This window comes from Antechinus flavipes, chromosome 6, assembly GCF_016432865.1.
Source record: "Antechinus flavipes isolate AdamAnt ecotype Samford, QLD, Australia chromosome 6, AdamAnt_v2, whole genome shotgun sequence".
NCBI classification, from domain to species: domain Eukaryota; kingdom Metazoa; phylum Chordata; class Mammalia; order Dasyuromorphia; family Dasyuridae; genus Antechinus; species Antechinus flavipes.
In genome coordinates, this window is record NC_067403.1 from 139,821,368 (window position 1) to 139,836,463 (window position 15,096).

A 15,096-nucleotide genomic window follows, 5' to 3' on the forward strand; every position below is an offset into this window, starting at 1 on the left:
ACTAAGGTACACATAAATGACTTACATTTAGTTACACAACTAGTAAGTGTCTGAAAAAGGAACCAAAATCAGATTTTCCTGGCTCTTAAGTTCTATGCCCTATCCACTATACTCTGCTGCTTCAAACAAGAGATTTTTGTCTGACTAGAGATTTGAAATGTAAGTCTTCAGATTAAAAGTCTGATGCTCTATTGGATCTGGTCATTTGTATTTATATCTCCATTATTTAGCAGAGTCTGGAACAGAGCAGGAATTTAATAAATGCTTTAATAAATTATTGGATGGAAGATTGTAGAATCACAGATTTTTAGAGTTTGAAGGGACCTCAGAGATGATCTATTAGAATAGAAATTGATACTGAAATAGGAATGATCACTATAGCATACATAGGGTTCAAATCCTATCTCTGACATTATGTGTGTGACCTTAGGCAAGAGACTTGTCATATCTATGACTCAATTCCTCAACTTCAGTGAGCATCTGGCCTTTGCTTGAGGGATCTAGAATTCCACCTGATGCCTTAAAAAGGTGACAGTCAATATTTGCAAAGGGCCTGCAGTTAAAAATTGATTTCCTGTTGTTATAATTAAAGACAAAAATCTATTCCTGATGCAATGTATGTCTCTAATGACTTCATTTGCCAGCATTTTGTCTGCCATCTCTATTTTGTGCCCAAATCATCTATGTCAAATAAAAATGAGGAAAACCAACAATTTTTTATTCATAGAACATGATTTTGTGATTTTAAAGCATATCTGAAGTTGGGATATTTGTCCACATTTTAAAAAAGCAAACATTTAAATAGGACAGCATCAGTCTTTGCCTAAAAGCCTATTACCCATTAGACACTGCTGCATAATAATAAAACTTTGACCTCCACTTATATGGCACTATTGCCACGTACATTCAAGAATCACCTTAATGAAATTTTAAGGGGCTGGCTTTCCCCTCTGTGAAAGCTTATTGTTCCATGCCACCTTTTCTCATTCTTTCCAGTTTTAGTGATCCTATTTCATTAAATCATTATAAATGCCATCACTGACAATAGAGTTGTGCATTGTAGAAAATTAAACAAAATCTTGTATCAAAATCCAGGTGCAAGGTCCTGTTATTGTTTTGAACTTATGATGGCCTATATTTTTTCCTTTACCACAATACCACAACTTAGCTAATCACAAACATGGAGAGAAATGGTACCCTGCACTGAAATTTGCCTCAGCAGTTCTGAAGCATCTTATCATCTACCAGCATTCTTTCAGCCTACACACCCAGTCTATGATAGCTAATCAAAGATGCTGAAGTCATTCACTGCATTCTGGGACATCACTAGTCAATTTTTTTAAAACATCAAACTATGTTTTAATCAAACTGCTAGGAAAATATGACATATCCTTGAAACACTGAAAAGAAAATCCATAATTGCTTTCAGTAAAAAGTTGGTACAAGATCTTTTCCAACACAATGCCTGGTACTAATATGTTGCTCAAAGTTTTACCCTATAGTGATAACTGGATAATTGGGGCTAGCTGCCTGTATTCTGGGGCAGAAAAAGCTTTCCCTTGCAATCTGCTTCTGCTCCAGAGGCTTAAGTTGACTTCCTACCCTTTCCTGTCTGAAGAAGGTCCTCTCAGCAAGTTTCTGTTGAAGAGTGTAGGTATCACATCTTTTTCTGCTTAGGGTAAAACTAACTTTTCTCCAAACCAGTCATCTACCATTGCCTTAAACAAAAGGCTTAAGATTGTTCTGCAAGCAAAAAGAGACTTTCTTTACCTTTATCTCAAAACTATTTCTTGTTAGTTTCAAAAAACATTTTATCTAAAGTGCTGTCCCTGTAAGGCAACACTTTCAGAAAGTCAAGAAAAGGTAACTTGAGCAAAAGTCCTACAGAAGCCAATGTAAAGGAACCAGAGTTACACATGCCTGATTGGAGATTCCCCTTTCCTGATCTTCCTTGGTGTCCCAGTTGAAAGCTGGCATGAACACTGTCTTCATCATAGGAAAGAACATCCAGGAGCTACTCAGTGCTCTAATTCAAGCAATTTTTTTCCCCCAGACTCCCCTCTGAATGCTAGGTTCTTATACTGAGTAGAAAAGCACAACTATGCTTCTCTTTTCCAGTTAGCAGTGAACTCATGGCTGCTATTTTATGGTCAATGGGAAATGGCTCAATCAGGTGTATGTGAAGTTGCCACCAAACAAAAGTGAATGGCTACCTTGGGGATTTATACTATCTGAGAGGTAGGCTGGTGAAAGGAACTGCTGATACTCATAAATTCAAAGGGTTATTTCACTTTCTAGGAATAAAACATCTCTGAATCAACTGAAAACCACTAAGGGCTATAATAGATAGGATAGGAGTCATATTCACTGAAGGAATGGGCCTTGGAACTATGAGTCCACCATTCTACCTCAAATCCAGATCCGAGCACCACTTTATTCCATTTCTTCACCTATGGACCAAAACATATAATGGAATCAACAGAGTGCAGAAAAAGATTCAACATTTCTATAAAGGTATTCTTAAACTTGCTGTTAGCCTCCATTTCTTTATTCTTAATTTTTCACTAAAAAACAACATAATTTTATAAGTAAATTCATTTTTTCATCCCAAATAACTACTGACAATTACTCTCTGTAAGGTCTGGGCTAGCTTTATCAAAGTCCTCTGAATTGGCCTTGGTTTCACCAGGATAGTCACCACAAGGATCATCAGGAATAGAGTTTAAAGTCTTTATTATCTCCTTCACAGTCTGTCTCCTTCACAGTCTGTTCACTCTGACTGATTGTGTCCCCACTTCTCTTAGCCTTTTAAATACTCTATTACAATTACGCCATTATAGCATACCAAGTACGTGTGAACTAGAGGACCATTACCTCACTATACTAAGTACTAAGTATATGTAAACTAAAGAACCAACATCTCATCAATCACACTGAGTTAACACCTTGTTGTGAGTATCCTTGCTTCAAGTATACTTTTCCAGAGTTCCTGCCCTCTACAACTCTCTTTTTGCTGTAGATGCCAGGGAATCCATCTTCTTGGTTATGGTGGTAATTTATTTATTCACACTGGATTCAAATTGCCTTTTCCCCTGGCATCCATCAAGTCTTTGGCTTTGCCATTGCAGTGTAAGGTGCATCAAATCATGTAGTTCTGAAATTTCTCCAGTTCACTGGAAGCCTGTGCCTGGGTCAAGAAATCATGGTAATACTGATGTTACTGATTTCATGGATGAACCTGCTGCATGGAGGCCTGGTAAGCTCAAAGCATTTGGCACTGTACTGGAACGTAGTATCCTGAATCTTGTGAATAGATAATTCTTTTAATACGGTGACCACCACTTTCTGCATGCACAGCTGCTGCAGCTGAGCTATGCAATATACCCCTAGCCTCCAGCCCCACTCCTTATCCTGCTGGACTGAGTACTCTATCCTGATGTTCACATGGAACCCTCTATCACTAATCATCCTGACTTTTGTCCTGCTACTGGATTTTGATGCAATTCATATTCAATTAAATCTAATTCATTTGCAAATCAAGACTTCACCCAGTGATGTCATTAGTCCTCTCCCAAAACAAAGGAAGAACAACAAGGAAACAATTCTCTCCTTGTAGCTACTCAGACATTTATCTCTAAAATTATTATTTTTTTAATATTTAATCTTTTAAAAAGTTCTTCCCCTTCCCCATTTTTTCTTTTAGATATTAATCCTTTGAATACCTCCTCTTAAACTCCAGGCATTTCCCTCACCCATATTTACTGATACCTACTACTTGTGTGATTTTGATGAAATCACATTCTCTGTTGCTTAGTATTTTTCTTTATAAAATGAAATAGACCAACTGATTTCTAAAATCTCTTACAATTCTAGACTATGAAGCTATAATTATCTTTTAAAGTTTAGGTAGAGTATGAGTGGAGATAAAATTATGTGACCATAGATGAGAGATGGAAAATATTTCAGTAACCATCTTGTCTAAAACACTCATTCCACGGATGAAGAAATGGAAAACTAGGGAAGGAAAATGATTTGCCTAAGATCATAGTTAGGAAATTTCAGAGGCAGAATTTGATGCTATGTTCTTTGAATCTAGAGTCAACATTGTTTCCAATGGACAAATGGCTCCATAAAGAAGAGAAATAATTTTATGTTGTTCTATGGAATCCAATTATTATTATTATTATTATTATTATTATTATTATTATTATTGCTTTTTTCAAACATGCTGGACTGCTTTTCACCTTCTATTCTCACCTTTCTATTTTCTCCTGTTTTCACATACTTTAGATGAGCCTCTCTCTTAACTCTACTAATTAGAAAGTAAATTCTTTAAAAGCAAGGAATTACTTTGTCTTTTATGCCTAGAACATGATCCAGATATTTAATAAACATTCATTAAATTGAGTTCAATCGAAACATCTCTTGTCTTCCAAGGTTTAATTCAGGTGAGACTTTTTATATGAAATCTTATATGATTTATCTAGGTTTAAATCATTTCTTCCTCTTGAAGCATTTTTTTCTGGATGTCTTTACTTTCATATTGCACTATTATCGTTTATTCACAAATGTGATTCCCTCAAACCAGGCTCGTTAGATTATTAGCTCCTTAAAAATAGCTTCCATTTCATATCTATTATTTTCTCTCTGATTCTTATCAGAGTATTGTATACTTAGTAGGTTGTTGTAAAAAAAGGTTTTAAAAATGAATTGAAGTGAACATAAATATTATATCACCTTCAAAACCATACCTGATTTAAAAAAAATCTGAGTTTCCTGTATCACAAGGTGCATTTAGTGGAGCGTGAGGTACAATCCAATGACAGAGAATAGAGAATTCTGATCATATGAGGGATTGCTGTTATGAAAGTTGCTGCATGGGAAAGAGGAGCAAGGTATGGTAGAAAAGGAACTTCTTCCATTTGATATCTTTTATCTACCAAGGCTAACTATTCTTACTGAGTACTAAGCTCTCTTGTTTTGACATTGTTGAGAGACTACAAGTACTATCAATATCTCTAAACTTGGAATTGTAGAACCAAATCTCAGTCATCTTTCTTTAGTTAAGGATTTAATAAGGAGTGTTGTGATAGACAAATCTGCTTTTACTTTTGCCCAATTTATCTGAGTAATGATTAAAACTCCAAGAAAAAAGCCTGTATTCTGCTATTCCAGGAAATAAAGTGCTTTTTCATTGTAAAAATCTATATGATACCAATTCCAGAATGCATGAAGGATTTTTAAATTTATTCTCTAGAAATAAGGGACTGAATGAGTATATATGATCTGTTTCACTAATTCATATTTAATAGTGTTCCCATCCCTTTAATCTTTTATTTTCAAATTGTCTGTCTCTCCCCCATTGAGTTCTATTGGGATACCTAGAACATTCATGCTTTCCTCATACCTTCATAATATTTTTGTAGCAGAGGTAATCAAAAAGAACCTTAAGATATTTCCATAGGCTTGAACATGAGCACTGGATCTTTGTGGATGGACAAATTCTTTTTTCCTATGATACAGGGAGATCTTAATTGGACCCAGCAACTGGGAGGATTAAAAGAGATTATTATGGATAGACAACAAATAAAGTACTGGCTCTGGAATCAGGAAGACTTGAATTTAAATTTGGTTACTGACTTAATCTAGCTGTGTGACCCTGGATAAGTCATTTAACCTCAATCCTGTTTCCTCAGGATTATTGGGATGATGAAATGAGATAATATTTTTAAAGTTCTTGGCATTGGATCTGGAACATAGTTGGCATTATATAAATGCTTATTTCCCTTCTTCCTTAATTTTCCAGGTTGTTGGGAAGATCAAATGAGTTTATATATATGGTAAATAAATCTCAATCATGCCCTTCAGATAAGTCATTCACCACCACAATTTGTTAATAAATTCTTCTTCTCCTGGCCTCTAATGTATGATTTATCACCTGACAGAATCTATGGCTCTAAGTCATCATTCCTATTAAAAGGAAGAATTCCCTCTTCTTGTGGAAAGTATTCTTAGTTATTTCTTCTTTTTACATTTTTTCTATAACATTTTCCCTCTCTCCAAACTCATCTTAAAGAATTATCTGAATTCAGAAGTGGAAATACTTCTACAAACTTGTAGCTGCCTCTGGAAGACACATTGTGGATTATAAGGTCTAGTTTTAGAATTCCCCCCCAAAATATGTAAAATGAGGTTGATGGTAACATATGGCCCAGTTTCTTTTTCCCCTTCTTTCCAGTCAACTAAAATAAATTCATTTTGAATTTCCACATCCTTGTCTGCGTTTTAGTATTTCAAGATATACTTATAAGGTCTGTACTGTCTATCTTTCCCACCACCTCCTACCACCCCTAAAGATTATGAAACAACTTTTCAGGCTGTTTAGGAAATAGCAAGAACTTTTGTAACCTGGGGAATCTGGCATTTCCTGAAGAATATAGAAAAAATATTTGATAACAGCAGCAAAAGAAAGGAAGGAAGCCTTTATAAATGCAAAATCATCTATAAGCATAATCCTGGCTATGTAGAGCGGATGGTAACACACCTGCCAACATTTGAAAATGATAAATTTCCCATCTATAAAAGCTCTAAGTAAAAAAATTCTATGGGCATTTGTGTGATTTTCCTTTGGAGGGCCTTTTGGCAATGGCTGCTGCATTTTTTAAAATCTAAGAACATAAACAAATAAAGAGTGTAGGAGAATTGGGGGAGGTGACACAGACCTTTGAATCTACTAAAATAATAATAATGGCTTTCCTTTTATCCAAAGACATCTAAGCCAGCCAGGATTTTATAAGCAGAAATACTGAGTCAGCAGAAACAGCTGCAAATATTTCTGAGAACAGGATGCAGAAACCCCTTGGGACAACTCCCCTCTTGCCCTGTAAGACTCCCTTGCTTAACAAGAGAACTTGATATAACAGGCTCTCTTTCCTATCTGTGATGTTTAAAGGCAGGGCTTAGAAGACCAAAATAAACTCATATTTATATCATTCTTTAATGTATTCAGTACATTTGTAGAAAATGAGGGTCAGTGAGATAATTTTTCTTATTCATAGTCAGATTAGACAGTGACTAATTTATTTCCATTTTTGATCAGATCTGCTAACCACCTGAACATTTTCACTATCAAAGAGACTGATATAAAGTATGAAGGTTAGAAAGAAGGCTATATGGTATGTTGGAGAAAGGAGGCTTATTCTACTAGTTTATTGCCTGACTTTAGACTTTATGTATAGGATCAGGCTCTGCATTCTTCTGAATGGAATGTCTAAGTTTTGTTTTTTTTTTTTTCCTTTGAGTACTGAGAGTAACACAATAGCATTATTAGAGGCTCTAAGAGGTAGTTCAGACTGTATATAAAGAAAACTTTGCCTCATACAAATATGTAGTTTGAAAAATGCAAAATGTTTTATAAGCAAGAAACAACTTTATAACATTATGAAAATAGAATTGACCTTGGAGTTGCTCTGAAAGAGACTTGGCAACCACTAAGAGTCCTCAGACCATACTTTAAGAAATCCTAGAAAAAAAGGTCACATTACCCCCTTTATAATTGTATTATCAGAGATAATAAACCACCAATAATATATTCAACTGTAAGCTAAGAGAGTACATATTAGATACATTTGAGAAAAGGAAACTTTAAGAAGAATGACCTACTGAAAAAGGTCTCTAAGTTTCCTTCCCAAACTAGCTGTATACTTATAAACCACTTGCTTCACATATATTTGTTTGCACATTGCCAATCCCACTAAATTGACAACTCCATGAAGGCAAAGACTGTTTTTTGACTTTTTGTAGTACTAAAATTTTATATTACCTGGAACATTGTAGGAACTTAATAAATGTTTATTGATTGAGCTCTGATTGATATTTATTAGCTGATTTGTACATATTGTCTCTGAATAGGATATGTCCTTCTTGACAATGGTGACTGTTTCATTTTGGTCTTTGTAATGCTATTTATATCCAGATATTTAATAAAGCTTTGTTCATCTATTAGAGGAAAGTGTGCTGGATTTAGAGCAAAGAAGACCTAGCTTCCTTTCCCTTTCTGTCATTTAGTAGTTATGATGCCTTAGACCAAACACTTAACTTCAATTTTTAAGATCACCCTTAACTCTAAATCGGCGATTCTATGATTGATTGAGGGATCCCTGGGGATTATTAAGATTTATATGGCTTCCACCCCTGAGAGAAGACTGTGGCTGCATCTGTTAACAGAATAAATGGAGATCAGAAATCAGTTTTTGCCCAAGAGAAGCAAGATTTTGTCCAGCATTTCTCCCAGCTTGTAAAGATCTTGACAGAAGATATTATGGTCATCCTGAGGTGGGAGATGTCATAACCAGGCTCAAGCAGTTCCTAGAGTATGATGCTCTTGGGGGAAAAGGCAACTGAGGCTTGTCAGTGCTCATGGTCTTCCAGGAACTGGTGGAACCCTGAACACAGGATTCTGTCTACATAGAACACTAGCAGTGGGCTGATGTGTGGGATTGCTTCAAGCTTTCTTCTTAGTAATAGATGACATCATGAATTCCTCTCTTATCCCTGGGGATAGCTATGCTGATATAAGTGGCCTGGCATAGGCTTGGATGCCATCAATGATGCCATGTTACAAAGCTGTATCTACTCTTGAAGCATTACTGCTATGGGCAACCCTATTATCTGAATCTCATTGAGCTTTTCCTTTAGGGCACTTATCAGATTGTGATTGACCAGATCCTGGATTTCATCACATCCCCTCAGGATAAAGATGATCTTACCAGATTCAATGAGCAGAAATATAATACCATTGTCAAATACAAGGCAGCTTTCTATTCCTTCTACTTATCACTTGCTGCTGCTATGTTCATGATAGGCATAGATGGGGAGAAAGAATATATAATGCCAAGAGCATCCTTCCGGAAATGGGGGAAGTTTTTCAGATTCAGAATGATTACCTTGCCCCTTATGATGATCCCAGTGTGACTAGCAAGATTGGCATTGCATCCAGGACAATAAATGCATTTGGCTGGTGGTGAAGTGTCATCACCTAGCATCACTGAGCAAAGAAAGATGCTGGAGGAGAGTTAGGGACAGAAAGATCCAGAGAAGTTTGCTAAAGTAAAGGAACCTTATGAGAAACTTGAATTGCCTACTCTTTTCATCAGGTTGAGGAAGAAAGTGTAATATTCTTTTCTAAAATGTAATATTCTCTAGGAGCAGGTTTCTTGGATGGGAGCTTTCTGGGAGCAGCCTTCCTTTCAGTTCAGTGTAATCACCCCAAATGCAGCCAGAAGTTAAAAATCCAAATCCTTTATTGTCTCCTTCAAAGTCTGTAAAGGGCTGAAACTCTGAATTGATGCACTGAGGTTGGACAACTAAGCACTTAAGGCTAACTACTGATTGGACAATACTCTATTAGCATATGCTTGGAAAATGGCCCTTCCCATTATTCTGTGCTGGTGTATCTTTTGGCGTATACAGAGAATTGTGGGAAGGATTAGGGGGTGGACTAAGACAAGCCAGAGTCACTTTGGCAGTAGACAAGGAAGAAGGAGGTCGTGGAGATCCTGCATCCATCCAATTCACTTCTATCCCTAAAGACCAAGAATACCAAGGACTTTTGCTTATCCTGACTTTGGCTGATTCTAAGGTATCCAGGGTGCTAACCCGGAGTTCACAAAGTCTTGTCTCTTTTCTTGGGCCTGATTAGTTTTCTTAGAGGCTTATCTCTCTCCTTGGTTCCGAGAGCTCCTGTCGCTAGTCCTTTGCCTCTGCCAGCTTCTGCCTCCCTCCAAATGAGCTTCCAGTGGACTTCTGTTTTAGTGGGCTTGTCCTCTAGTGAGCTTGTCCTTCTGGCCCTGACAGCTCCTCCTTATATGCCCCACACTGTGTATACATCAATCATTATATCACTAGGAAACCATTATTTGTTGTAGGATTAAATCAGTTCTAAACTAGATTTAACCACTGTCTCCTCAATTCTACTTAGTACCTTGTTTCAAGTTCTGGCCCATAACATCTCCTTGTAGGATCAAGTCAATCATACTGAACCAAGCTAAATAAGATAATTATTGTCTCTATCAATTCCATTGACTTAGCACCTTGTAAGAATTCCAACAGAAAGTTACAATAGATTGATGGGATTCATTGAAAAGCATTTATCCCTTCTTCCCCCATCTCTCTTCTTGGAAATGGCAAAGATCAACAAATGGTCGAAATGACCAAGGAGTTGGATATGGTGGGGTGGAAGACAGGAAGGGCAGGGAACCATGGGGGGAATTGGAAGAAGATGTACTCTTAATAAATTAATGGCTTTTTGGAAAAAAAAAGCTGTATACAAAGTTCATAAAATTTTTTTCCCTCCAATGTACTATTGTTAATAATATTTATATAAGATTAGGGAGATAATAGAATTTAGAAAATCAACATAAACATATAAAACAAATATTCCATAGGGTGTAATTCCATCGTGTAGAATTTCTTTTTTTGGAAAATAGAATACTGGGAGTACTGAATACCATTTCCTTTTAATTTGAAATGAGAGACAATGTAGACTGTTTTATATGATGAGCAGAACAATGCAGTTCATCCCCCTACTTCATTCTTTTTATATGGATATGTCTCTTCAATGGACAAAGAATGTGGGTAGTTAGAGTGGGACTGGAAGGTAGAAACATTGCAACATGGAAAGAAAAACAGAAGGGGGCCAGCAGGTATTTTGAAAGTGGGAAAAAAGATTCATCATTTGCATATTATATTTAGAGAGATTAAATTGTACACCAGGAAAGACAAGTTTAAGAGAAGATACAGAGAAGAGATACTGCTGTTTGTAACACTTAGGGAAAGGGTTTTTTAAAAATGTGTAGCTAAGCTCACACAGTTAAAAAAGATATAAACCCTAAGTGAGGTTTTATGATTGTGGGAAATGGTACTTGATTGTGAACCATGGAGTTATACACAATTATGAGAGATAGAGATGGGAATGTCTGATTTTTAGAAATCAGTATTTTCTGAATTTTGAGTCTAACACTCCAATCTGGAAAAAAAAATGGATCTTTCACATGATACCTCATTCTGTGTCCAATTTTTTATTCCTAATATCTGCATTCATAATTACATTTCTCTTTCAGGTGAGATGACAGGAAATGATTAGATTACTAGAAAGATGCTCCTTTTACTGCATATTTGGAATGGAACACAATGTCTGAATAATGTAGGGAAGAAAGAATTAGATTTGGATTTACTTGTTTAGGCAAACCATCTTGATAGGTTTTTCTCACCTTCCATTTATAGCAGAGAAAGTTATCTTATAAAATGTTGAAAGAAACAAGAAAGACAAATTCATTAGTGTTATTACCAACTCATCTTAACCTTAATACCCTTAAAGGAATGATATAGGTAAAGGAGCCCTATTAGCATATTTATACTTTACAATTCATTTAAAAATTATACAAGCTCTCTTTAGTAATCTTTGCTTTAAGCACAGGAACTGGGCCAGTTCCTCCAGAGAAGGAAGCAAGAATCATTATGAGTTTTGAAGACGTTTTGCCTCTCACCAAGAGTTGAAATTTGGCATCACCTACTCCTACCATCACCAAAGAATTAAAGGATTTTCTATTCCAATAGCTTGCTATATATTGAGATGCTGGTCTAACAGGAACGTGAATATGCTCACAGTCAATAGTACCCAGGACTGATGGGAAATGAGATATGTCAAAGGATTCTCTTGAAAATTGCTGCTGCCTCCATGTTTCTCCAGAAAAATAAATGACAAATATATTGACACACACATCCTCTTTAGAAGTTCAGGCCCTGTTGTTCAATGTTCTGCAGCTTCAGATAGCTGCCTGACTAACTCTGGAAATGCTGGTGATAATTTGAGAAGTTGATGCACCATATGTAATCATATCCTCAGCTTAATTTTCCCAAGGAAAAAATCCAATTCTTCTAGGATGAAGATCTTTGGTCACTTAACCTGAAACTAAAACGATGGGCTATTTGAGAATAGAGGGGAGAAAAATATATAGAGAACTGACTCAAATTTATAAGAAATCAAGCCATTCTCCAATTGATAAATGGTCAAAGGATATGAACAGACAATTTTCAGAGGATGAAATTGAAACTATTACCACTCATATGAAAGAGTGTTCCAAATGATTATTGATCAGAGAAATGCAAATTAAGACAACTCTGAGATACCACTACACACCTGTCAGATTGGCTAAGATGACAGAAAAAAAATGATGAATGTTGGAGGGGATGCGGGAAAACTGGGACACTAATGCATTGTTGGTGGAGTTGTGAACGAATCCAACCATTCTGGAGAGTAATCTGGAATTATGCCCAAAAAATTATCAAATTGTGCATACCCTTTGATCCAGCAGTGTTTCTATTGGGCTTATATCCCAAAGAAATACTAAAGAAGGGAAAGGGACCTGTATGTGCCAAAATGTTTGTAGCAGCCCTATTTGTAGTGGCTAGAAACTGGAAAATGAATGGATGCCCATCAATTGGAGAATGTCTGGGTAAATTGTGGTATATGAATGTTATGGAATATTATTGTTCTGTAAGAAATGACCAGCAGGATAAATACAGAGAGGACTGGCAAGACTTACATGAACTGATGCTAAGTGAAATGAGCAGAACCAGGAGATCATTATACACTTCGACAACGACATTGTATGAGGACATATTTTGATGGAAGTGGATTTCTTTGACAAAGAGACCTAACTGAGTTTCAATTGATAAATGACGGACAAAAGCAGCTACACCCAAAGAAAGAACACTGGGAAACGAATGTGAACTATCTGCATTTTTGTTTTTCTTCCCGGGTTATTTATACCTTCTGATTCCAATTCTCCCTATGCAACAAGAGAACTGTTCGGTTCTGCAAACATATATTGTATCTAGGATATACTGCAACATATCAAACATATAAAGGACTACTTGCCATCTAGGGGAGGGGGTGGAGGGAGAGAGGGGAAAAAAATTGGAACAGAAACGAGTGCAAAGGATAATGTTGTAAAAAAAAAATTTACCCTGGCATGGATTCTGTCAATATAAAGTAATTATTAAAAAAATAATAATAATAATAAAAAAGAATAGAGGGGAGAAGCTGAGGCTGGTATCTTTATGTATGTATATGTCATTTACACCACTAGAGGCAAGCCATTCTGAGTTTGATATTGGGATGCCTAAACCTCCTCTCCATTCTCTCCTCTTTCCCCCCCTTTTCCTTCCCTCAAAAAACAAGCAATGAAAACATTTTGCATAAACAAATTCCAAATCATAACTAATCACAGGGAAGCAGACAAAAGCATGCTATACTACAGTATGAAAATACTAATCAAAGCAGCTTGTCAATTGTTAAAGTTAATGATTTAGATATGCAAAACTCTGGCTAAATTTTAGGAGGTAATTACATAATTATGCACAGGTTAAGCCAATCAAAAATAGCAATTGCCTCTTCAATCTTTAAACTCATGGCATCATCACCTTATTTCAAAAATGTTTGCACAGCTTCTAGCCACTTTTTTCTTCTTTGCAGAAATGTACACAGATTGACCTTTCCTTTTAGCAATATCTACTGGACTTGATTTTGAAGCCTATCTTAGATATTTAACTCCCTGTGGGACTTTAGAATGTGACCTTGCACCTATGAGTCTTGGTTTTCTCCTTTGTAAAAGGAGTATGTTAGAATGGATAGCCTTTGAGATCTTTTCCACTGTTATACTTCTTTGATTTTATTATTCTACTAATTTCTTGGGTTGTAAAATATCTCTGCAACCATAAGGGAAAGACTCTATCAAGATATAGATTATGATGTACAGGTAGGCCACTATACTATCTTTTCCAAGGGAACTCCAAATAGGATCACAAAAATTTGGACATGACTGAAAATTATTGAACAATAACAATAAAAAGTTGTCACTTCTGATAAATCTGAATTACTGATTGTTTAGAGAGAGAGAAGAAAATTTCATGAAGAATGATCTAGGATTCAGCTTTGAACCATTCATTATTCTTGGCCTATCTAGTATATTTTTTCATTGACCTCAGTGGGGATGAGTGTAAGTAGATAGTTGGTATATGATAGGGGCTTTCAGGGGCTCAAAAAATGAGGTTAAAGAGGGCTAAAACCTCCTGTTTTTGTAATCTTATGAAGATATTCTTTGCCTCTAGGCCTTTTCCCCAACTGCCCTTTTTCTTCTGTATCTTTAGATTAAATCAATGATTCACCTGCTCCCTTGTCTACAATCACGTTCTATTATTTACAGTCATTTTTTCTTCTCTGACTTATTGTGAAAAATATACACATAGTGTCATAGATTTAAAGTTGGAAGGGATATTTATATTATGGTGCTTTAGGATTTGCAAAACATTTTGAGTATTATTTCATTTGATCCTCCCCACAATCCACAATCCAAATCTTGTGAATCAAGTGCTATCATCACCTAACTTTAACAGATAACATTGAGTTATGAAGCAGGATTTGCACTCAGTTCTCCTGACTTCAGGTTCAGCTTTCTCTCCACTGTGTTACCCAATTATTTCATTTAATACTTCATTTTACAGCTAAGGAAACTAAGACCTTAAATCTCCTGAGATTTAATGACTTGCTAGGTGTTGTCTGAATAAGTCTGAGAGCCATCATTCTGTATCTCTAACCCCAAAAGGTAAGAGTAGGTCCTTTACCTACATATATAGTACTCTCTTCATGATGTTCCAAAGCCTCCATGAAATCCTGAGAAGCAGTCTGGCAGAATTGCAAGAAAGGTGGGAATTTGGAGGTAACAAAAACAAACACCATCACCCCTACCACCAGCAGCACCAGTATTTATATAAACACTTTAAAGGTTGCAAAACATTCTACATGTACAATCTCATTATGGGGAAGACATGGGTCCAACACCTGCTTCTAACACAGAATAGTTTGAAGGAAAACAGTATCCAAAGTCATCTTGTAATACTTAAAGTTGTAAAGGTTCCAATTTTCATTGGTGAAGAATCTTTTTTGTCCACACCAGTAAAATTGCTGATATGGAGTCCTATCTACTGCTCTTAGTCCCCTTAAAAGCAATTTTAAAACTATATAGTCTTGTAACT

At 36.0% G+C, this 15,096-nt stretch overlaps 1 pseudogene; it reads left to right on the forward strand.

Annotated features, from left to right (window-relative positions):
* Positions 1 to 1,461: 1,461 nt before the first annotated feature.
* LOC127541449 (farnesyl pyrophosphate synthase-like) lies at positions 1,462 to 10,211 on the forward strand (annotated as a pseudogene).
* The last annotated feature ends 4,885 nt before the right edge of the window (positions 10,212 to 15,096 follow it).